Source organism: Pieris rapae, chromosome 15 (assembly GCF_905147795.1).
Source record: "Pieris rapae chromosome 15, ilPieRapa1.1, whole genome shotgun sequence".
NCBI lineage: Eukaryota > Metazoa > Arthropoda > Insecta > Lepidoptera > Pieridae > Pieris > Pieris rapae.
The window spans coordinates 6,331,411-6,354,952 of NC_059523.1; the positions used below are offsets into that span (position 1 = coordinate 6,331,411).

General features: G+C 30.8%; 1 protein-coding gene across 2 annotated transcripts in view; it reads right to left on the bottom strand.

The window, feature by feature from the left end:
• Positions 1–23,542, bottom strand: part of LOC110996769 (cadherin-86C) — a 107,039-nt gene that overhangs the window by 63,707 nt on the left and 19,790 nt on the right. For both annotated transcript variants that reach the window (XM_022264596.2, XM_022264595.2), the window contains exon 2: positions 9,827–9,916. The gene's annotated coding sequence lies outside the window, so the exon portion shown is untranslated. The remainder of the gene's footprint in view (positions 1–9,826; positions 9,917–23,542) is intronic.

A 23,542-nucleotide genomic window follows, 5' to 3' on the forward strand; every position in this document is an offset into this window, starting at 1 on the left:
TTTAGGAATATGTTGACAAAGTATTCTAAGCGCCACTCATTTGTTTTGGTGTTGACTGTCTATTATAATAAACGCGTAAGATTATTTGGCTTTAGCGCTTAAAATAATCGTGTTTATGCGTTTCGATTAATTGATACTTAATTAAAATATGAAATGATACATAAAAAAAAGATAATTGATTAATCGTGTATTTTTTCTATGTTAAAGCCTAAAGACCAGAACGATATAGAAACTGCAAAAAGTAAGATTGACATCCAGCTATATCGCTTTAACCTTGAGGTTCTGAGAAGTTATAGTTAGACGATTGAAGTCTGTGGTACGCCGAGTCATCGTATTAAGAAACGCCGTTCTTGGATTTCATCAAGTCTGTTTTCTATTGTTTATGGTATGATTACAGAGAAAACATTTTTAATTGTGAAGTCAAATAAATATATAATGCATTAATTTTACATTTAAACATTTTAACATCAATTTGAGAGCGTATATCTACTTGTAAGAAATTTTTAATTTTAAGCAAATAACTAAATTTATTTATTTAGCGTAGTGAAGAATTTTAAAGGTTTTTTGTGTTGTTTAAACATAACAACATTAAATATTATTTGAAGTTTTAATTACACGATTGTTCGTTTTATGGCGCCAGATTCGCAACTTTGTCTTAAGCCGTCGATTTCTATCAGTTGACGTCGACTAAGCCCAGGTTTGACATCGCGCATAGCTGAATACAAATGTGAAGATAAGTCAAGATTGCTGTCTCGTTTCTGTTATAACACAAGCTTTTTTATATTATAACACACGCCTGAATGAAACACCCGATTCGCGTTAATTTTTTTAGGTGATTGTAAACTCATTTATCAAATTCTGACGCATTAAGCCCTTTAAATACGATCTAATTAAATGTTGTATTTTAATTAAGTGACGTATTTTTGTTAGGTTTAAAGACATTTATTCTCATAATAGACATTAGTCACTTACATGAGAACACTTATATGCTAACGTTACAATTTGAAAAAAAAAGAAAAAGAGAAACTTGGTAGAACCTGGATGAACTTTTTTCTGTTTACATTATAATGACAAGATGTATTTCTCGAAACATGTTCGTTTGCATAAATTTATTAAAATATATCTGAACATTTATTCGACCATTTATTAGTCAAGTAGATAAGTTTTATACACTATTTTTTGTATGAAAAAGTAAAATATTTTGCCATGGTTTCAAACATGGCAGTTTAGTCCACACTTTAGCAACAGACATGGAACTTACTGTCGTAAAATATTCCTGATTTATAGAAGACGAAGAACACGTCATACCTATCTACAACATCTTTTAAGCTGTCATTAAATATAAAACAAAACCAATAAGCTATTAATTACAAAAACACGATAAGAATATCGTATCGAATAAGAATATGTTCCAAATCTATTCGTTTCAACAAACTAAATATAAAATTTAATTCTCAATCAATTCCCAATATCACGATAAGCTGAACAAACAATAATATCCCTAAAATAGTCATTATGCGGTATCTGAGACCAATCTGATAGTCGGTCCGCTAGAGGCGTTATAATATTGATACCCTATTAACCTATACGTTGTATAATGGAACTAGTTGAGTGGGTCTTATAGGGGTGGCAATTCCACAATATATGTGAATCTCAATTTTTTACAACGTAATACACACCTTTAAAATTCTTGGTTGTTATAACTCATTAAAAACATACAGAGGATTAAAAGGCTAAGTCGCTTTTATTTTGGCAATATTACTGTCCATGGGCGGCGGTATCACTTCATATCAGGCCGTTTGCCGTTCAGCCGTTTCCTGCCCGTTTGCCTTCTATTTATTATCTTTTTTAATGTTTGTAATGTCTTATTTATGAACATTGTTGTTTGCTTTAGTTTTGTAAATTTGTGTGTTAATAAATGGTTTTTAATTTCAGGTGGTCGGAAGTGGTTTTGGAAAAAATGTGAACTCGATAATATAATTTTTACTGGCAACCCTAGTCGGTATTCCAACCAGTTATACGGAAGGACATTTTAGGCGGCTCATGCTGCGCTGACGAACTTGCGTAACCAGTGAGTAATGAGGGAGAACCGGGAAAAAGGTTTTATATTTAATTGTGTCGGGATTTTCACAAAAACAAGTACTGTACTAACACAACTAATTGGATTTCAGTACTTTGTCGGTAACGTTAAAGTTTTTTAGGGCTCACGACAATTTATAGTTTTATAAAGGAACTTAACTAAAATCGTAAATTCTCCAAATTATTTCTTTTAAGATAAAAGAAACACTCACACACACACACACACACACACACACAAACAATAACTTTTTATAATATTTTTATGGATTGCTGCTGAATATTTTAGACAGTTAGTGCAGACTGATTCAATGAGTTGCATTTCCACTGCGATGGTTATAATCGCAAATATAATGTATATAAAATTTTGTTTCCCTCAATATCATTCAACTGTGTTTTAAAGCCTGTGCTCACAAAAACTACAAGTATAACAATGTTAACGACACATAATACTAAACCACAGTTAATAATGTCTGTTAAGATTGTACGATTAATTACGGCAGTAAGCACGTATTGACACACGTAGAGTCAGTCACGATCCAAGATAGGTTGAAACGACAAACGCCCAAAGAAAGTGCTAGGCATGTTATTCGCAACTAGCACTTTAGTGTTTATAATAATTTTATTCAGACTTTTATGACATTTTTGAATTTATACTTAGGCGCGTTATGAAAAATTGATAAGAGTGAAACTTTACGATGCGCGCGCACCGTGACACAAAATTAACAGAATGAAGTTAGGTCTAGGTAGCATGAAAATCGAACTATGTTCAAGTTGAATATTCTAGTAATTTTAAATTTAGAACTCGTGTTTCGTAACAGTACAATTAAACAGTGTGAATAAATAAACATTATTTTGGTGTTTTTAAATCAATTTCATATACGACGGTGATAGTATTTACTAATCAAATATTTGTGAATAATTTTATTATTTATCCTTAATCACTACTGCATTTTAGTTATTTTTTTCGATACGGCAAAGAAGTATAATTTCTAACGCGTGTACATAAGTACACACACTCTTTTTTTTACTTAATTTTATACTAAGAATATTAACTTCTATGACGTATGGAATGCTTTGTTTTCTTGAAAGCTTTCGCTATTCTCCTACAACAAGCAATTTAATTAACTTCTCAATATATCCAAAAAACACTTAAGTTTATGAATATATCCAGTGCCATTGTTTTTTAGAAACTATATCCAAACTCCCAAACACAAACATTTGTAACCCCAAGTATATTTGCAGGTGTCCCGTGTTTATCCAGTATCTCTCAAATGAATTCAAGACACTTAACGTATGCTAAGGTCCCCTTTAAGTGGTCTTAAAACCTGCCGTCAACTGCGAATCACGTCTCACTCGATTTATTGGTTAACTCGCAACGTTAATTGCCTGCGCGAGGGTATCCTTTTTATTTTTGAAATCTTCAAATAGCTACTATGAAGACAGTCATTTATTATCGCGGACGTAATTGAGGTAGCTAGACGATTTATCGATAAATAAAGGTCAGATATAATTTGCATTTTTAAATATCATGGAACTCGATGGAAGTAGATAGCATCTGCTGCGTCGTTTCCCATCTTTATCGTAGAAAGTGAAAAGTCACTGTACAATTATAGTCTAGGAGGTATGTTATCAGCCACATCAAAAGTTAAATATGTAATTTTAATATAGCCACATATTTGTTTTACCGAGCATTGGTTTTGTACCTGGTTTAATAGATGCGTACAAAATATTGTCTTGTATTGAGTAAATGATATTCTTCGCGTCATTAGTTTTATCTTATATATAAAATTCTCGTGTCTCGGTTATTGTGGTTAAACTCCTCCAAAACAGCTTTCCCGATTCTCATATATCAAACTTTAATTTTATGGCAAAAAAAATATGTTTACTTGTGATGACAATAAAAAAATCATGTCCCTCTCAATTTTCACTCTTCTAAGATCAACCCCTATTTTTACATCCCGATTTTTATTTTTTTAATTAATCCACAGATCCGCAATAAGGTTACAAGATTGCAATCTAATATTATAATTGTAGTAGAATCAAAATATATTTCCTAGATACACATACATGGCAAAACAACGTTTGCCGGGTCAGCTAGTACATTATAATTTCAATCGACTAAAGTGTATGGAATTCCACGTATTTGATAACTTTAAAAGTACTTCATTAAACGAGGTTAGTAATAATTCAAAGTTTAATTGATATAATCTAGACTTCTCAGATAATGGTTCAAATGTGTTTATAATTAAAAATTCCTTTTATATTCCTCTCAAGTATTTTTGACGTAAATAAAGTGCGCAACATTATTTCCGTTAGGCCAGTTTAACGATTTAGCATTTCATGCTTCGCCTTTTAAGTACCTTTGTTCGGACCAACTAAGGGTCATTATTTATCATTTGGTTAGTTAATGGACAGACTGAGTACGGCCTTTTAATTTGCATAATTTTAACATATTTGTAGATAAAAATAGCTATTATATATTTCAAATATACGTTTTGCGTAGAAAATATATCTGTAAATTAAAGCCTATGGGGAGAAATAATTGTGAAGCTGATTTAGGCAATTATGAGCGGGACAAATTTTCAAACGATACAAAAATCTTTAAAACGATTTAAAAGCAAAGTCTTATATTTTATTTTATTATATTTTTTACTTTTATTTCCTTAATTAGTGTCTGTCCTCTGCTGTCAAAAAAGGATGTTGTAGAACGATATAAAAATATTAATGTAACCTTCATTTGAAATATGAACCTAATATACTTAATATTTTTAAGTTTTTTTTTATAGAAAAGGGGCAGAAGGATCACCTCATTTTAAGTGATACCGCCCATGGACACCCAATGCCAGAGCCGTTGCCGGCCATTTAAGAATTGGTACGCTTCTTCTTCTTCGTCTTCTCTTGAAGGTCCCTAACTTATGCTCCTAATTTTATTTGAGTAAGAGCATAATAGCATATTTGATTGTTAATCGATATTTAAAATTACTTGTCGTGATACAGCTTCTTTGTAATATTACATTGGTTTATTGCAGTTAACGGAGACTGATAGCAACGTAACGGTTAAATAAACCACTTGTTTTTATAGATAGAATATAAGAATAATGTTTAATGGCTAACGAAATAAGTAAGTTTACTTGAATTTTAATTTAATTTACGATTACAAGTCCTTTTTTGCTGTTTCGATTAGCAAGATATTTATCGTTTACCAAAAACAATATTATCATTGATTGTGTTTTTTTTAAAGAATGAATTTCTATATAATAGATTGTGACTAATACATACTGCATACATACATAAATTATTAGCGAAAATTTAAATTCATAGCGTTTTTATCTGACCGACGATATATCATAATTATAAGTATGATTTAAATCAATATATCGAGGCAACATGTTTGATCTACTGCCTAATGTGAATATAATATGTGCCCACAGACCAACGGCCAATTACGATATACAATTGTTATCATAGATTAGTCGTGTTCTATAAATATTGTGCAATAAATGTTATCTGCACACGGTGTGCCCAATATGGGATAACAAATATGCTAGACACAAATTATGTTATGCATTTGCGTACTGAATTGATATTAGACATATGTTAGTCATTAACTATACCTTAAGTTTGATCCTCGGTGAATAATTGTTTGAGGTTGCAACTACAAAATACATCAATGAAAGGCAAATATTGTGTATTCCTAAGATGTGATAGTCATCTTCCAATTTTAGACGTTCAAACTATATTACATACATTTAATATGATAGAATAAGATCAATGCTTAAAATATGACTTACAGTGTTAAAAATGTAACTTATAGAGTTCAAATAGTTTTCACGTTGTTACATTGAAAATAATGTGTTTACATTGTCTCCTATGAGCTCGTTTGCAGTACTAATAATAATAAAAATTCAAGGAGGATTATTATTTAAATAATTAGACAAAACCGCTGCTATGTGAACATGTAGTTAAGAAACCTACAGGAAAATAAAATAAACATTGTTTAACTCGAGTAAAATTTTTCTCTCTCAAGTAATTATTAGTCCACTCAACCATTTAGTTAAATGCCTAATAAATTCTACGAACACAACTTAAATGCTTTAAATGTAATATAACAGACATTAAAACAGGTGATGTGCGCTTTCCTAGAATTTTACTTATACACGTTTTAGAATAATTAAATGTGTTGGTTATCGTTACATGACCTTTTAATAACCCTAAGCCTTCATCGTACGAGCAAGTCTTAAGTGCATAGAAAAATCTAGTGTTGCACGACGCGACTTGAAGGCATGACCCCAGGGTTTGTGTCGAAAAACGACTGGACCACCCAGCTGAGTTAATTGTTACTTATGACATTTAAATTCTTTTTTTATATAATATAGGGGGGCAAACGAGCCTGCGGGACACCCAAAAAGGCAGTCATCGCAGACCATAGACACCCATTTTTAGTGGGTGCGTTGCCGGCCTTTATGAGAGGAGTACGCTCGAATTTTGAATTATTGGAGTATCTCGTATCTCCGGTAGTCGATTCCACAGTTCGCTAGTTTGCAAAAGAAAATTCACTTAGAATGTCTCTTCTATATTGTTCTAAGTTTCCTTAAATCACTAATTGTATGGCTACATCGTCGTTTAGATATAAAATATTTAGTCTACTATTAGTAATAATTTTATTGACAATTATGAGTACTTCAAGTGTTAAGAAATAATTTCATAAACTTTTTAATTAACCTCCAAAAATTCAAAACTTCAAGTTTCAACATGTATAATAACTTATAGAAAATGTTGATAATAAGAGAATTAGTTTATCTGCCTCTACTAATCTAGTATTATACATATATGTCAGTCACAGACTGATACTAAAGCAACATATGCTGAGTTGTATCTGCGCTTAATGTTTAAACGCAAATATACTAAAATTATGTCAAACACAAATCCTTTATGTTCATTACGAAATGTCAAATGTAATTACGTTTTGAATGTGTTGCGAATTAAGCTGAGTGTCACTAAAGTGAAGCTTAGAGAATAAACGTTTTCATTTTAGATCGTCTTGTTTATTTATACACTACATATTTTGTTGTTGAGTATAATGGGATATAATACCGTTACAAGGAATCAATGAGTATAGATTAATGAATTTCATTATTATACATTTTGTAAGCAAATATTTGCGTGCGTACGAAGTACACATGTCAGAAGTTTCACTTGAACGAACTTCTGACTTATGTAGTGACATGTACCAGTACATGATCAGTCCATATATGTGTAAATCTATATTCTCAATATTTACACACAGTATACGTGCAGTATAAATAGTAAAAAAATCTGCGCTTACTGTTACTAAATGAATAGATCAAATAATAGCGTGTAATTTTTCTTACTCTGACTCTTTCTCAATCGCTCTCTCCCTTTTCTTCGTCAAAAACGCTGCACATCTTCGTGACATTATATCCTTACAAATTTTACCCGCATGCGCCTAAAGAAGTTTCACTTCAAAAATTATAATTTCTACAATGTAATTAAAAGAACAATTGTTGCAACATCGTGATTCGAAATCATGAACTCAGGAACAAGTGTCTTTAATGATTTACTTTTCGCCAAATATGTAAACACACATATGGACTTTCGAAATTTTTGACACCAACTTGAAGACTTTTAAAAATCGTTATTAATAAATTAGGTTAGACTTAAATTACTTAATAGCCTTAAGTTATTCTAGATCGTAATGCTCGACGATGTAGTAAAGACACGTGTATAAAAAAACCTGCTTGAAGCCTAAATATCATAATCACTACTTATATATTACCTTATTCCAAAATCATCACATTCACACAGGTCAAACAAACCAACAAACAAAATATCTTTATTCATCTAGATAAGCAAGTACACTTATGAACGTCAAAAAAATTAAATTAATTGTAAATTTACATACTACCAGTTCGCAAGTCAAAAGCGTAGAGTGGGCAAGATACTCAAGTCAAACGGATAACCCCTTTTTTAATTCGTAAAATCTCTAAGTAAAAGTCACGTTTATTTTGTAACAACAAAACAAGCTACTACTTACCAGCTATCATGTATTACAGTAGAAGGAATGTTGCACATTACATTCTAACTCGTAAACTGTCTAATGAGTGCTGTGAAATATCAAGCCTTTTAGAGCCTTCGTTACTCTGAAGAAAACTTTTATATAACACTCACGCAACCAACCAATAACTCTTTGTTCGCTTCTAGAGGTCCGCAAACCGAAATTTTATTACCTATTTCGTAGAAGATCGGCTCGAATAAAAGAGCAAGTACAATACACTATTTCATTTAATAGAGAGGTTTTATAATTACAAAAGCATTCGATTATTTAATCATCTTATATCTTTAAACGAGCAATTCTTGTATATATATATAATTAATTTACATATATAATTGGAATCTCGGAATCGGCTCCAACGATTTTCATGAAATTTAGTATAAGGGGGCTTACGGGCGATAAATCTTAATCTGAAAAGTGACTAATCCATATGACATCTATCGGCGAATAATAATACTATTTTTTTTTATTGCTTTAACGACACAACAACACTAGAGCTATTCTATATTATTCATATTTATCATCAGTCATTCAGGTACTATTATAGTAGTTATAGATAACTATAAGTGTAGTACGATATACCTTAACTATCAAAAATTAATATTAAATCAGTGTTTATCTATTATATTCAATTCAATTCTAAGAATTCATAACAAACGTCTGGCACAAAGACCCTCCTAGAAAGCGCTTTAACAATGCCATTTCATTGTCAGGCATTTGTCTTTACGGGGCGAAACTGAACTCGTGAACTCATTTTATCAACATATTCTCTTCCTACATCCTAACGAATAACGATTCATTTCTCAAACGCAAATGTCACACGTTCGTAGAACAATGTAATTTGTTTGTTATTTATCGCTTTAAGACAAGATATATTTCGTTGGGACGTTTAAATCGTGGAATTATACGAGTAGGTGTGATATGACAACGAGAGAAATGCATGCAAAATTGTTTTTCATGGTTCTAAGTGACGTTGGGGTCTAATAACACGAAGGTAACACGAATTAAGTAAATATGTGTCGTTTTGATCCTCTAAATTTTTATTAAGTAATATTTTTATAAATACAATAGATACCTTTTAGGAGTATTTTGGAGTGCCCTTTTGTGTGATTCCTTATTTACAAAAGAAAATAAAATGTATAATCAGTGGCATGATTTACAATTTAATTTTGTTTCAATGTATGCATATTAACACTCGCTCTAAAAGAAAAATAACATAGAATAGCAGCATGCCACAAACACAAAGTACAAATACAAAAATTTAAGACCAATACCAAGTGTTCTTCTTAAATTTTTAAAATGACATACGAATATATGCAGGTTTTTTTTTGCTTAAGGCGCCAAGAATGTCAAAATCGTAGGTGTTAAAACCCAAGTGTAATACTGGAAACTGTCGACACTTTAGCGTCACTTTAATACAAGCATTATTCATTTACACAGTATTCGTCAATGTAGTAATACACTAAATAAATATTTTATATTAAAATAGAATACGAACGTATCTTCTGCTAGGTTAATCGCAAATAGTACGTGCATTAGATAGATGTATAGCGATCAAGAAACTTAAAGAAGAAGAATTTATTTAAGGATTTATTCATTTATATTAATACATATATTTATATTTATTTAAGTTCTTAATACATTCCTATGTAATATATAGCTATTAAATCTTACCTGTAGGTTGTAGATTATCAAAATAAACACTATTCCACCACCTCTGTTTGCTCCGCATCATTCGAGAAGCGTTGCACGATATATTTGTACCTGAAAATAGAATTAGTTTTTTGTACATTGTAACTAGAAAGTATTAAGTATTTGAAATAATAAATTATAGTCATAAAAACTTTTCATGATTTTTTTTTAATTGTCAACTTTATCTTAACGCTGGGATGAAATGAAAAAAAATTGAGTTGATGAGTTATCACTACATAGTTTAAAACAAAGTCGCTTTCTCTGTCCCTTTGTATGCTTAAATCTTTGAAACTACGCAACGGATTTTGATGCGATTTTTTTAATAGATAGAGTGATTCAAGGGGAATGTTTATATGTATAATAACATCCATTAAATAGTGCAAAAGTACTGTTATTTTTGAGGTTTCTAATGCGATGTCGTAAATAATTACATTCTTTCCGCCTACATTGCAAACGCAGGCTGAACGCTACGAGTTTTATCAAAATAATGTACTAAGTATTGTACACATTGAAAAGGTCTACAGAAAAGTCCGTGATGGTATATGTCGCGTATATTATCGGAGCTTTCCAGCGACGGAAATAACAATACATAATAAAAACCTGCTTTTCATCAGCATTGCACCCGTGCGAAGCTGGGGCGGGTCACTAGTTAATTATACCATGTTATCAATCTAAATTTAGCTTGAGGTTATTTTTATAATTTAAACAGATATTAATAATAATATTTAACATATAAATCATAAACTAAACCTCGCAATGTGTTGAAATACTGTATTGAAATAAAATTGTGAAAACAAATTTGATAAAAGCTCCTAACATAAGCAAACATTTAAGAGCAATGAAATGTTTCAAGAGAAATTCAATTATGTCCAATTAGAGGGCATAGTTCCCGTTTTTGTCTTCAATTAGCACGTAGAATCAGACCGGCGCTCCTCATTAGAAGGTATGGTAGATCAGATAAGGCATTACGCATGCGAGCTATTGTTCGCTTAGATAATGCGCGAGCACAGATGTTTATTTCACTCATAAATGAATGATGACAGCTCAAATTTAATTAACACTTTCTCTACGTGACAATTGACATGGATATTAATTGATAACAATTTTTTATACTGTTCTAAATTTAAATTTGTTACAGAATTATATCTGCATATGTGAAAGCTTTTGATTATTGTATTTTTTTCGTAAGACTATCGTTAACCTTTGTTTATTATTTAAAATGTATTTTGTTATCATTTTATAAATATTTTATATTATAATTAAGTCCACCAATGAGTTTCAATTTTTAATTCACTAAATAATTTCTTGCACCAGTCCAATGAACAGTATTGGCCGAGTGGCTTCAACGTGCGACGCGTCCCTTAGGTTCGATCCCGGCTCTGCACCAATGGACTTTCTATTTATATGCACATTTAACAGTAGCTCGAATAGTGAAGGAAAACATCGTGAAGAAACCGACTGGCTTAAGACTGATAAGTCAACGTGTGTGTCAGGCACAGGCACCTATTTGCCTATTAGACTGACAAACGATCATGAAACAGATACTATATCTGAGGTCAAGACCTAAATGGTTGTAGCGCTACTGATTTTTTTAAAATATTTTCTTCCTGTTAAAATAACTTTTCTGTAGGTATTTAAAGGAACTGAAGTGATAATATTTATAAGTAATTTGTTGGCATGTTATACTCTACAACTATAACATGCCAACAAATTATATTTAATGTTTAAAGAACTTTATTTCTCATTACAAAACAGAAATATTTTATTTACATGAGAAACTTAATATTAATATGTATATATTATATACGAGCGAGATACACGTCGCCATTAGCCGTAACAATTTTAGTCAGCTATGTTCATTCTAACATGCATCTTTAATGCCTTTTTGAATTTGTCAAACACTCCAATATTGCGAATTTGAGATGGTAATTGGTTAAATAATTGCACACCCTCATACCTAATAGATTTCTTCAAATAATTTGTACGCGGCTTCGGTAAGATAAGCAAACTCGCTCGACGAGTATTGCGTGTCGTTGTGTGTTTGATTTTTTTTAAACGACAAGCAACTAAAAAATGCAATATTTACAAAGTTCATATTCACGGTAAAGCGAATTTGGATTATAGACAAAAATTTATTAATGAAAGTCAATTGAGATAACTTCAAACATAAGATAGACAAAAGTCAAAACAACACAGCTCTTATTTTGTAAAATTAAGGTTATTGCTGGCAGTTTCAACTATTTCCCAATAAACCTTTTTGTTATTATTAATGCCTGTTTAATTCAGTATCTTGTCTATGTAATTGTGATAATGTTAGGCAATGCGCACGTGTCTAGAGCCTAGACTGACGCCAACGAATTAAGACCTGCCCATATAATTTTAGAACGCTAGTTAATCTTAGGTGATGATTTGATTGTAAGACATAAATACAAACTTAGTTCGAATTTTAAAAGATCGCGAAGAACTAAGCTTTTTATACAAATATAGCTATTTTTAGCTTTAGTTAATAAATAAACAACGATTTACGATAAAGATCGTACATCAAAATTATCTGAGTTTAATAAGTACCAAATACTGTCGCCGATACAATATCTGGATACATTAGTATCGTGTGTCCAATAGAAATGTTTTATTGAATTATATAACCGTAGAAACGAAGTCTCCTTAAGTACTTTCTTTATATAAATACTAAAACAGTATAGGTACACCCATCTAATCTTATGTAAGTATAACGAATTAAGTTTTAGTTAGATAAGATCAAACAATCAAACTTATTCTTAGATAAACCTATTGTTTATAAACCGTTATGTTTGTACGTTTAAACGTGAATGCATCCGTTGGTAAACATGCTTGAGTAAATATTAGACAATTCAATAAGGAATAAGTTGTCGTTTTTCTAAAGGATCTGGTTGTTACTTTTTATTTTGGTGAATGTGGATTATTTTACACACACACACATATTTTTTTACTAGAAATAATGTGGTAATCATGCCGGTCATTTAGTACAAATGTGCATTCAAACGCAAAAATAGTAGCATTTGTTTTCATTTTTATCTTGTTTTTATATTGGAATAAGTATTAAACATGCAGTTTCTTTAAAAGACTAACCAAAATGATAACATACTAAATTAATTACGTTCATTATGTGTAAAACTTTATACGATTTAAGTTTGATACATATATCAAACATATGCCTAAGCATATTCTCTTTGGGAATAGCCACACATCTCCAAACTACTGATTGCTTTAGGCAAGAAAGCAGTCTCTTTTTTTTATCATTTACTTTACTTTCTCCGGTAATGAAGCCGATGATAATAAACGTCACCAAGACACAATTCAAAGAATATCCTACCTATAATAAGGCGTATTCTGTATTCCAATACTACAACCTCTGTACATACCTACTAGACAATACCAGTTGTTCAACAATGGCGGTGTTTCAAGTAGCTACCTATTTCGTAACCGACCAGTTTTTGCTGATGAAGATATGGAAAGCGTGCTTTTCGCAACCAGCCTAAAGTAATTAACCACTATCTACGCAATTATGTGTAACCATAATAGTAACAGACACCTTTTATAACTATCTAAAGCTTTGTTAAACGCGTTTTATTGTTCATCTACTGCGCTGATTGGTGCTGAATCCTATTTATTTATACTGCGTGGTAAGATTATGTCAAAGAAACATTATCTACTACAAGATATTATGTTATACTATGTCGAGTTTCATACATACATACATATAAACCTACAACTTAAACCTTTTGACAATTGATTTGACTTGAAATGACTTTTCTCATATGCTATTCAAAATATCTCATATATGTCAAGAAGATGTCAAGGAGTTTTGATTATTCAAATATTTAATAATGGGTTCCTTTTGTGCTACATTTCATTGAACCTATAAGGTTTCAATCATTGAAACATGAATGGCACAAACATAAAGAGTTAAATTTAAATCAGTCAAATTAACAGATTAAATAAACAGAAAAGGCCTGTGTTCTCAGAAGATTACACGCAAAAAACATTATTTCAATTTGGGAAATATTTCAATAAAAAATACGAATATACAGTTGGTTTTTTAATATAATATTTCTATCATTCTTGGCCCAACTTTTTCTACTTCCGAGGCCCTTTCATATTTAACCACTTCATTAAAAACAAAATAATTAACACTAACATTTCCAAAATCGTATACGGTACAATTCGTTGGCCGTTCGTATTGTTTTAGGCGTAAATTTGTTATTGACTTGCCCTATTTGTTGTTGATAGACCCATGAAGGGAAAAGGGGCATACCAATGATTAAGCTGCTATCACATTGTCTGAATATTTTTTTTAAACACCATAATACAGAGATTTCTAACTCGCACAACAAGTATTACATTTGTAATCTATTTTTATAACCGCAAAAGCCTTGGCAAGGCTGTCCACTCGTGTCACGACGCGACTATGGTCAGAATCTATTTGAATTAAACGACTTATTTACACTGAATTGTTTTTATTCATATGCAATTTATCAACGACAAGTCTTAGAATTTATTACCCTTAGATAAGTCGAAAATATAAATAATTTGTGTAAATTTATTGGTATGAGTTTTGTTTACCAAAATTAACTATCGTTAATAGTTTAAAATATTGATTTTCAAAAACCAAACAAACAAAAAAACCACTAACGAGATGTTGTTCTTAAGTATGATATTTATTTTGTTTCATTTAGACTTGTTAATATTGTAGCTTACTTAAAATTTATATTATACACTGCATGGTAATTTATACACAAAATATCAATATAAAACAGAGAGTTTAAAATTATTCAAATATAATAAATTCACTGTATTTGCCAAAAATATGATAGAATTTTTCCGCCTCCAAATGAAATAGATATAATGACAAAATACTGACACTGATTTCGTGTCAATGATAAAATTTAACCTGTCAACAGCGTATCAAGTCGAAAAATCTTAATATGGGTCGAGACTGGTTTGTCGCTATTTGAAATTCAAAATAACGAATAATAAAATGAAAATTTCAATGAAACTTAGCGGATGTCTCGCGTCCTTCTCGACAAATAAAGCGTGTGATTGTATGTACTGGAACGTATTTGTTTGAATAATTTAAAAGTGTGTAACGTGTGCTTGACATGGGTGTATGAAATTGTGTACATGACAGTTCAGTAGTAAAATTAAATGAAATCTCTTTCGCGCGTCAGGACATATAACCCAGAGTATTGAATTCGATTTATGGCGAATTTTTTTTTTTGCTAAGTCTCAGCCTCATAGCCGGCTAGAGTGCTTCTGCACTTTGATGGCAGATACTTTAAACACTAGTAACGTATATAATAATATTTAATTCATTTAAAAAAATTGGAATGTTCATAAAACAGCAAAAATAGAAACAGCTGATAAAATTGTACTAAGTACATCTCAAATTACAAAATGCCGCATTCAAATCAATGTGTACAGAATCAACTCGCATTGAATTTAAAGTTCAAAGAAGCGGTCAAACATCAAAGAGTCAATGAATTCCTTTGAAAGAATTCTTTGTTTTGGAATGAGAATAAAAACAATCGTAATTTAGATTATCTGATAGGTGTAGTCGGTAAAATATTGTTCATTCTTTATAGGAAATTTGGTAAAGAATTCATGGAATCACGGATTCTAAGATTCATTTTAAGTTAGAAATTTTAAGGAAACAAATATATTGAAAAATATCGCTTTGTGGTTAACGCAATTTTAAAAACATCTAAAATAAATATACAATTTGTGTTTAATAATATAAAAGCGATGAACGAAAGTATACGACAATTCAAATTAATGTTTGTGAAACATTTTAAATAAACTACCTTTCACATACATCTTTTATACATTGTCATGACTAATATGAAATTAATAGATTCTAAATTCAAATAATGTCTCTACTTTAAATTAAATTATATAACGTGCATTCTCAAACCTTAATAAAAAATGTTTGGACTAGTTTTATTTAGATCAATCGAAGGTAAACTAAGACAACCGTACTGTAAAATTTTCCCGCGGTGTATAAGCGAAACCGCAAAGTACAGCTAAGTAAACATGATTAGGCAAATAAAAGAATCATAAAATAAATAATTTCTGAAGAGAATATATACTTAATTAGATTAGATATTTGAGTTATGACCAAATTTAAAATACCGTCACATTTTTAATTGTATCATGCTATTTATAATCTTAATATATATATTTCTTGTGTGCGTGTGTATGTGACTGAACTCCTCCTAAACGACTGGACCGATTTAGACGAAATTTTTTGTGTGTGTTCAAGGGGATCTGGGAATGGTTTAGATTCACAATTTTGCCCCCTGGACAATGTTTTTTTAATAAATTTTTAATTTATTAGTTGTTGATTTTGGAATGTTTTACATTGGATCCGACAGACGGCGCTACCATCGCAGTGTCAAATTTTAATTATATTCGAATTTTAATTTTAGTCTGTCCCGAAATTTAAAAAAAGTTTTGTTATCATTGTGTTATATCGTGTGTGACCATGTGCTGGATCGGATGGATATTGTCATAACATTTGAATAATAACTTTCATCAAAATGGCTTATTAAAAATTGAAATTTTGAAATTAAAGACGTGTAGACAGGACAACGTCTGTCGGATCCGCTAGTATATATATAATTATGTCTATATCTAAAGCATCTGTTTCATCCCAAATTTTATACAGTTTCCTTTTTTTATATTTTTTTCATTACTACGTGTAATATTCTAAGATTTAGTCACCAAATCTTAGAATATTACACGTAGTAATGAAAAAAATACTGACAGAAAACCTTAATATAATAAGTCTATTATATTAAGGTTTTCTGTTGTCTGATGTTTGTCGTATGCCGTGTGAAACAACTCATATTGGTTTCCTTATAATGTGGATTTAAAATCAGTTATATTATTATGTGTGAGACCGCTCATGATTCCCGATAGAAAGATTAGTACTCATGGATGTCGCTATCATATTATTTAAGCCAATTTTAAAATCCGTTGCTCCAAAAGTGTTTGCGCGACCGTCGCTGTGAACCGCGTCGTTTCACATGCAGTGCGGTCTCAGCATAAGACGATGTTGATCGTGTGCGGAGAACCATCTATTTATGACCTTCCGACATTCTTGGTGCCATGTGGGTGGGATTCTAGTATTGACCAAATGGATTTTATAAACGCATTTTAAGGTCACTGAGTGTCCAAGATATGTGCGTATTTCAGATGATTTTAATAGCATAGAATATAAAAGGAGTAGGTAGGTAATTCCAATCCGATTTGTATAAGTTGAAGCCGTTTTCAAATATTGTAATACAAATGTGTGGGATAAAGTTACATTAAATGCATTATTTATTGATATGAAAATGATTTTTTGTGCGTAAAAAAATAATGGTTTAGGCGATATTTTCCACATATTATTATGTATATATTCATGCCCACTACATAGACAAATTATTTATTTATTTTCGTAAAACTTAAAACTCCTTACTTTCTAAGCCAATAACGACAGCCTCGAACATATAGTCCACGTCATAATAATTATTGAAATACATAATGGACGCCGCCCATGGACACCTGCACCACTAATTCCCGTATCTCACTAAAAATTGCCCAAGACAGTGTCAATACTATAATGATGTCGATATATTATAAAAATAATATGATACGATAAATAATAAATATAATTAGGAAATTCAGAATTATTATTTAATAAAAACTTTCAGTCGACTAAAATAATAAATAATAAATTATTATTATTATTATAAAAAATTATTGGATGTTTTGATCACTGTGAATCTGTACGTCAAGGGTCACACATAACATAGGGCGAGGGCTTGACATAATTGGCTACCTCTCATAATCTTATTTCATACGAAGTTCAAAGAAATATATCGCAATTAACTCTGACATCATCTCAGACGTGTAAAATTTGTGGCCTGAGGCCTACTAAAGTAATTTTCTATCGATTTCAAACGTCTCTGATGTGGTTCGTTTATGTCATAAACTTAATAAAATAAATAGTTGTTGAGCATTGCAATTAAGTACGATACAAAATTTCTTTGACTTTCACAATATATAGATTAATCCAACAATCGATGTTATCGTAACTTATAATTCTATTTGATAGTCCATTGTTATCAATTGTTTTAGTAGCATAAGGAAACTATTAAATATTCCAATAAAACTAGTCTGGCCATTGATACAATTATACATAAAACTATTATTTTGTTAACTTTTTAATTTTTTGAATTTGGAACACGGACATTATTTTAAAATGATCAAGAAAACAGTGCGTTTTGCTGGTACTTTAATAAATATGTAGGTATAAATTTATAATGAAAACAACAACAAAACAAAAAACAATATATTTTTTGATTACATGAGTTACCTGAGTTGTTTCTTAGTAAGTATTTTTATAAAATCCATAGAGTAATAAAAAACCAACTCTCCAATATATATATATATATATATATATTTATATCAGGATGTTTAAAAGAACTTAATGTGGCAGTATCTTGCTGACGACGATTGCTGAACACAACTCGAAGCATCTAAGTATAAATTATGTTTAGATAACTTATATCTATTAGGGTGTAATTTGATTCAAATTTTTAAGAAGCTTTTAGAACAAAACTTAACAAAGTTATAAATTGTGTTTTTAACTTAAAAGGAAAAATACAATTTTTATTAGGTATTAATACTCAAAAAGACTATTTCTTTTTACTTTAACCTGAAAATGTTACTATCGTTAAATATGTTTGTAAAATAGTTGTTTAATCAAATATTTGTATTCCGTTAGACATTTACCCGTGTATGAACAAGTTTTAAACACGAGACAATATTCCCACGACAAGCTTGAATGAAGTAAATGACACATTAAGCGCCGCTAAAGCTTTTTCCACTTAGAGAAAGCTCTTCCATGTTGCTAACTTCCTTATATCTTGAATTTTTATCCACTTGAAAATTAATAAAATTTGTGACCGATTTTTTTTAGTGTATCGTAGAGACGACACACTCGCTGTCTATAACTTATGTTAAATTTTATTCACCTACAACAAGGTAGGACAAGATTATAACAATGTTACATGCAAAGTGTGTCTGTCTGTGCCTTAGTTAGGTATCAATGACTCCTCTTAGTTTGGTATATGACACGTATATAAGAGAAATTTAGACAGAAATCAAGTTGATTTGTACGCTATTAGCACACAACGAATGGTTGAAGTTCGATAAACACACAATATTGTTTCTTAAAACAGCACAAACAAAATATTTTCCCTTATTTTTCAGGCCACAATGTTTGTAATATATAAAATATACTTTTCAATGTTTTATTTATATAGCATTATTGTAAGTGAAAATAACCTGTAAGATAAACTAACCGTCGAATTAAACAAGCAGTACGTTCAAACTATATTCAGTGTCAATAATGTTGGACGTTGCGTTGAAAGCTTATCAAATCAAATGATTTATGATTAAATGATTTCGTTACAGAAGCATACGAAAAGCGTGGGTACAAAATATAGACATTGGATTCAGCATTGCTCAGAGCTTACTAATATTAAAGCCAAATTAATGTGGTAACAAAGCTTAGTATTCTCTCTATGTGGGTGGTTTGTGTAATGTGTTTAGTTGTAAACACTTGGGAAATGTGACATGTGCAGAAAGCGTTTTAATTACTATATTACACACACATCTCTTTGATTTTAAGATTTAGAAATTATGATACTTTTCAATATTTTAAAGATCGTTCCGTTTGCACTTTTTCAATTTATTTGAAATAAATTCATGGCTTTGATGAAAAACAAAATTATTATTTATCAATATGTAAGTAAACATCATTTCAAAATAAACCATATTTCGTCTTAGGACAGTTTTAATCGGCGAGATGAAGCAAGCTTAAGTAACAAAGGCAAATGTAAGTAAGACTTTGACAAATCCCAGAGTTACTTCCCGCTTAACTAGTTCTGAAACGTAGCTCATCACTTAGACAAAATTATACCACTTTATACCACTTAAGTTATGCGTTTACACAAATTAGGGAAAACTAATTTCATTTTCATACAAAAGTCTCCTTTCAGAGTGGGCGAGGACGTTACTCGCCTCGCTCGCATCGCTATAGATTTCCATTCCATCCATTTGGGTCTATCTAACGCAACTTGACACCAATGTCACGGAGTGAATACATTTCTTGCACTAATTAAATCGAACTAAACATACATAGACTAAATTATTTTCTTTTTTTCTTTTTATAGAACAGGGGGAAAATGCCTCACCTGATGTTAAGTGATATATTAAACAATTGTTTAATATATCACTTAACATAATTGTATTATTGGTACTTGCGTTGTTAATGAAATAATATGTTTTTAATTACGCATTAGTTGCGGTTGCTATTTGAATACATAAAACTGACATGACATTGTTAAAATTAAAGTTCGATTGGTGCACAGCTGGGAAACGAACCTTCGATCTCAGAGATGAGAGTCGCGTTAGGCGGTTTGATACAATCAGCCTTCAGAATGTTATGTTTTTTTTATATTTTATTGCAAATAAATCAAAAAGTTCCGGGTTGAATTCTTTCTTTTGTTTTGTTTAAAATTCGTCGAAAATGCAATTGTTCGAAACTGCATGACTCCAGTAACTCATGCATCATGATGAAACGACGTACGCAATCACGTAGAAAGTGTTCAAATGTAATTCATTGTGCCGTAATAAAATGTAACCATTTAAGGCATTCGAGGCAATACCTGAGATATGACAGCCCTTTAAAGTCGCTAAGCTACTTATGAAATGCGTGGAGAGGGCCATTCCTTTATGTTCTCATGGTAAGATGCAACTAAATTGCTATCCACGTTCACGGGTTGATTAATTCTTCTAATTGACTTCCGGGACAATTGTAGTAATATTTTCTTGATACATTTATAAACAATAAAAGCTTTTTAGTGAGAAAAATAAAATACTGTGTTTTTGTGTACGGGCTGATGTTCCTTTCGATGCCGGCCTTTTACATGTAATTCGAACTATGCTAATATACCTAAGTTTTGTTAATCACCGCTAGGGAAACAATTGCTCAGGAAGTCAAAAGAACTTTGGAATTATTTTTCATATACGAAGTAATTAAGTAAGAATTTAATCAAAGGTAGACAGGAAAATATTCAATTCGCAAGCCTTTTGTTACGCAACAGAGAAAACGGGCGATTTTTCCCGCTTGACCTTTTGTAGCGGCCGGCGGCTGCACTAGTTTATAATAGGTGTAGAAAGCAACCGGAAAAGGAAACTACCTTTCGAATGACCTTTTACTAATATTGTTAAATCTCGCATGCAAAATTCGTGATCCGTTACTCCTAAGGTGGCGACTAATTTTTCCCGCAAGCGATAAACGCTAAACCGCAAACCATTATTGAAATATTAAAGCTTCAACTATTCTATATACACCCATATTTTGACGCATTCCAAAGTTCTCTGTTTAAGAGTAGGCCACTGTACTGATTATTAAATTCTTTATACAAATAGTTTAATTCTTATTATAGTATGTATTATGTTGTTTTTATTTAATTATTGGTAACAATTTTTTTGTTTCTACTTGATCCTGCTGGTCATGTCCGCATTTTATAGTGACGGCCCCGCTTTTAATATTTTTCGGATGTTCTAACTTTGTGGTCTATAAAAAACATGCATTCAGTATTCTTATTCTGTTTTAATTTGTTTTTCTCAGATATTGCTTTTTAAATATTTCCATAAGTTGTGATGAATAAAAAGACTTCAAAACTAAACACTTCTTTTGTATCAAACTTCTATGCAACGCATTATTTTGGTAAGTAACAATTATATTAAGTAATAGTAGTAGTAGTAAATAATTAAGTAATTAAACTATAATTTAGAATTAAGCGAGAGATAGTAAGATTCCCTGGATTTCGTTGAACCTTATGCTTTTAACAGATGTCTCAGCGCAAGGCAGGCGACACCAGTCTCTCAGCTACTTAAAATAAAGCGTTCAGTAGAATGAACCCTATCAAAGCAATGTTTAGCAAGTTAATTGATGCGAGAAGCAAGTGATAGTACTAAAACGCCTGAACTTACTTCTACTAAGGAATATCAGGAACTAGGCGTGAGGATCGGTCACGTATTGGTCTGAGTTATGACCCGGTTCAAAATAAATCTTGGTCAACATTGACTAGTTGAATCTACATGGTAGACAATACACACCACCCACACATAACCTACGTAACTTGGAGTTAGAATTTTCGAAACACTCCAATGACGAAAAGTGACGTCGTTGGATGACATAGTCGAAATTCCTCGCATGAACAAGATAGAAGAGACAAACGGAAAATTCTATGGAAGGCCTGTATCTAAAAAGGTAAATACTGAAAGACATAACAATAAATAACATGATGTAATGAAACACTCCTTAATAATCAAAATACATAATTATTTATAAATAAAGTTTCATACATAGAAGATAATAAGAAAATTAAAAAGTTTGGTTCCTTTTTAACCATTTTGTGTGCCTTCAACGCTGGCATTTATTGTTATTTAATTTTTTATATTTTAATAATAAGTAATTATAATTAATTTTATATTTTGATTATTATTATAGTAGGTTAAGAATAATGTATATTTTTTAAATACCATTTGATTACATATGGAAACCTTTTTAGGTTTTAATAAATAAAATAAAATACGTTTTTTGGAACATAAGATCTTCTAGGTATCACTTATTCCACGTCAATCAATTCAAAGTTAAAAATAACACTACGAAAATATATAAACAAAGGTGCGGGCTTAGACGTATACGTTCCCACTGGTACAGAATTTCCTATTTCAACATTACTTACATTATTTATAAAAGCAGTTATTATCAACCCTAAAGGTTTGCAACTCCTAGCCGTTTACTAGATTTTGTTTTCTATGTATGCAATTAGCACACACTGCTATTGTTATTTATTGATGGCTTGGTTAAGGCATAAAAACCTTTATTGAGACTCATTTCTCCACGTTCCAGGTAATAGTTTTGACATAATTTCAATTCATTTTTTTAATCCTCAAACACTTTCATTATTTAGTAGTATGTTCAATATAACATCTTTGGGTATTCCGTATTTCCTTTGTCATATATATACGACATAAAACGAGAATTCCCTTTAAATTACGAAGAATTTACATTCATACAATCTCACGCTTCGTACTTCACGCATATATACAATTCGATACACTTCAAGCCATTGTTTTCATTGATTTGTACGCTGTTCTATATTCACACTGTTGATTATAATTGATATATCAAACGAATAGGCCGAGAATCAAATTAACCCTAATCGCCGATAAAATCATTAAAAATATGTCTTAATTACGAATTTCTTTGAAAAATATCCTTGGTAATATGGTTCGTTCTAAGATTTTACAATCTATATTTGGCTATAAGTATTAAAGAAAGATTTGGAATATTTATATTGCATAATATATGAATTGAATGACATAAAACACTTTATTTCCATACGTTTTGGACAGCAAGTTGTCAACTAAACGTAAATAATAATAAATAAATCAGTGGCGCTACAACCTCTTTAGGTCTTGGCCTCAGATTTTTGAATCTGTTTCGTGATCATTTTTAAATCTATTGGGCAAGTATGTGATCAGCCTCCAGTGCCTGACACACGTCGTCGACTTTTTGGGTCTAAGAAATGT